Genomic DNA, 3,269 nt, shown 5'->3' on the forward strand with positions numbered 1-3,269 from the left:
CCCCTCACCTCACCCCTCATGCTCCCCACCCCTTCCCCATCATATTTCTCTTCTTTTCTTTATTTATAATAGAGGGGAGGATCTGAGTGGAGAGCAAAAGAAACTCTGAGATTATATCTGCGTTTTGATTGGTTGTTCAGAGATGGTCTCTGTGTTTGGCTGGATGTGTGAGATGGTATCAATCCACTTTGTGTGCTTGTGTGTGCACGTGTGTGCCCGCGTGCGTGTGTGTGTGTGCCACACTGTCATGTGTCACATTTCAGGAGAAACTTGACAATAGCTCAAGTCTCTAGACAGGCAATTGCAGGAGAAATTGATTGTGCGCAACAAAACTGCAGCTACATTTGCTGAAAAGCACAATACTCAAGTGATTATTTAGGAGTTAGATGATTCAAGATCAAAGAGGCGTTTTAATTTGACACTGGAAACAAGTGCATCATTTTATACAGAGAAATGATACTTAATAACGTTGGTAGATAATAATAACAGTTGAATTAACGGTTTGGAAATTGGAGAAAATGTCCATTATGAATGGATATGAATCAGAAATGGTTATGCTTCTGATCTTGTTGTTCTGTCACTCACAATACATACAGTAGATTTTTAATGTTATTTACTCAAATCACTGAATGTTGCAAAACAAAATTGGGGATCAGTAATAAAGAGATGCAAAATCATGCACAACCATGATGATCACAGCTTACAATCCTGTGCCGATTCAGAAAGTCTTATCGTGCGCAATGTTCTTATTCAGCAGCTACTGCTAACGTGCCCTTAAGCAAGGCGTGCAGAAATATGTGGCTGAACCCAGGAGCTCTTAAGCGTGAATTAGCTGTGGGCATCTTGGAAAAGGAGCATGAAAGCTCAGTCAGTCTTCCCTGAATAAGTATAAGGGAGAATTCCCATGCAGGAGGTTGTATTTGAATATTATCCTTACCCTCTGTGGTATTTGGATAATTTCAGGTGTGCGTTTGTAGCAGGTATTGGACATAATTGGCCACAGTTACGTTAACTGGTCGTGGCACGGGTGCAACTGAGAGAATTGGTGGACATGCGGTTGGCAGACAGAGTGGCAATTGGCGGATTACCCAGCATGATACGTAGCACGCCTCCATGACCTGCCACACGTTCTCTACAATGGACACACTTGGCACGCACACTGGGTGGGCACAAGCAGACGCATATACACCCACTTGGCAGACACACGCCTGGCACACTTAACACACTGCCACTTGGCATGCACACATACAGATTAACGCACGTGCTTGGCTGTGGCCCATACGTATGTAATTGAATAGCGCGGTGTCCTGTTTTCATGTATTATTGAGGAGCTCGTTTAATTAGGAAAAAAATGAAAAGACTCATTAGAGATATGTTAATTAGCTTGGCTCTCTGCTCTCTGGAGAGGGCTGGCACCAGCACAGTGGGATGGAGGAAGAGAGGGAGCCACGCAGGAAAGACAGGAGAAGGAAACTGAGTCATGTCAGTCTTGAAGCAGAGATGATTTTATTTCAGTGAAACTACATTTAATCAATATTACAAATCCTAATTGACTAGTTTTTCTATATGTCGTTAATGATGTTCTCCGTTCAACAGCTGCCTTATTTGAACCAGTTTAAAGTTGTGAAAAACTCCTGCACATAAAGATTTTGAGGCAAAGTTCAAAGTCTTTTAACTAATCAACAAAACTATGTGGAAAGATGAGTGTTTTGCCCCCCAGAGTCTGCAGCACTGAAGTGGTTCCTTCTCTCGTTCTCTTTTATTTCCTTTCAAAGTGTTTTTCCCAAAGCACTCCTTTTGTCCACTCAATGAAAGTGCTTAGTTGGCAGTTTCTCTTATTTGATGTGGAGGGAATTGGGGCTGTGTGTGCACGCATATGTGTGTAGGTTAGTGTGTGTATGTGTGTTGGGGGGTAGTATGGGGTCCTGACAGTTTGTGAAGGGTGTATGGGAGGAGGTTGAGCAGCCAGTGGAATGGGTTTGGCTCTGGGCAGAGGGGTGGACAGACAGAGGGGAAGGATGGAGAGGAGAGGTTTGGGTCTGACCACTGAAGTGTGAAACTCTTATTTTGTGATTTGAAACATGAGTGAAATCAGTAATGAAATATGGTCGATAACGGCCTCTCACACTTCCCAATGAAGTGCCATGAGTGTGTGTGTGTGCGTGTGCGTGTGTGTGTGTGCGTGTGTGTGTGTTTCTTGAAATGTGTTGTCATTTTTATTCTGAAGCACTGGGGCGTTAGATGGAGGGAGGCGGTGGATGGAGGGGGGAGAAGAAAGGAGGGAGGGACGGAGGTGAAGGGGGAGGAGGAGGATTTTCCACTTGAACTTGCTGGTCTTTCACTGTCCTCTCTGAAGTTTTTTTTTTTTTCTTTTTTTCATTTGTCTGGCCCCTGTCAGGGAGAGCCGAGTGTTACGCACATCCACATGCATACTGTGTGTGTGTGTGTGTGTGGGTGTGTGTGTGTGTGTGTGTGTGTGTCTAGGCCCCAGCTCAGCAATAGGCTTCTAGAGACCCCAATTTACTGTCCTCAGGAGCCTGCGTTTCCTCTGTGGACTCAGACCCGTCTACTGTCCTCAAACCAACCGACCACAAAAAAAGATTTGGCAACACCTGTTTTAAACCAGCCAGTGTTGATGTGCTATAATCACATAAACTTTATATGCATAATTATATGTCTGCTATTCACCAAATAACTAACACAAATACTGCAGTATTTTATGGACTAAATCACCTGCCTGTTGCTGGCACAAGATTACCTACGGTGTGAAGTCAATTAGAAATAGACAGAAACTTACACACAAAGACTGAATAAAGCGATAAAATAAGATTTTGTTTTGGCACGAGCTCACACACACACACACACACACACACACACACACACACACACACACACACACACACAAACACACACACACACTCCACATTGTTCATAGAGACAGACGAACATTGCTCAGCAAAAAGGTTTTGAAGTAGTTTGAGGCAGCAAGATGCCCTGAACATCCCCAACCCCACCTGGCTTCGCTCATCAGTTCCCCCCAGAGTAATGTGGCCCCTGGCCCTGCTGAAGATTAGCTAGAGGAGGGGTACTCATCACACACAATGGGGCCCTTTTACTTCCAGTGGAGGCCTGGCCCTGAGCTCCAAACAACACTCTCAGCACAGTAGGCACTCCTTCTATTTCTCTTTTTCAGTCAAATGCTTTTCTCCCTCATTCCTCTGCTTCTCTCTTTGGCCCTCTTGCTCTCTCTCACCCCCCACCCCCACCTC

At 44.7% G+C, this 3,269-nt stretch overlaps 1 protein-coding gene across 2 annotated transcripts in view; it reads left to right on the forward strand.

The window, feature by feature from the left end:
• Positions 1 to 3,269, forward strand: part of foxp4 (forkhead box P4) — a 96,876-nt gene that overhangs the window by 55,135 nt on the left and 38,472 nt on the right. The gene's annotated exons all lie outside the window — the stretch shown is intronic.

The sequence above is a fragment of the Seriola lalandi genome, unplaced genomic scaffold, assembly GCF_002814215.2.
Source record: "Seriola lalandi dorsalis isolate HSWRI2012SDOR001 ecotype SW California unplaced genomic scaffold, Sedor1 jcf7180002054692, whole genome shotgun sequence".
In the NCBI taxonomy this organism is placed as follows: domain Eukaryota; kingdom Metazoa; phylum Chordata; class Actinopteri; order Carangiformes; family Carangidae; genus Seriola; species Seriola lalandi.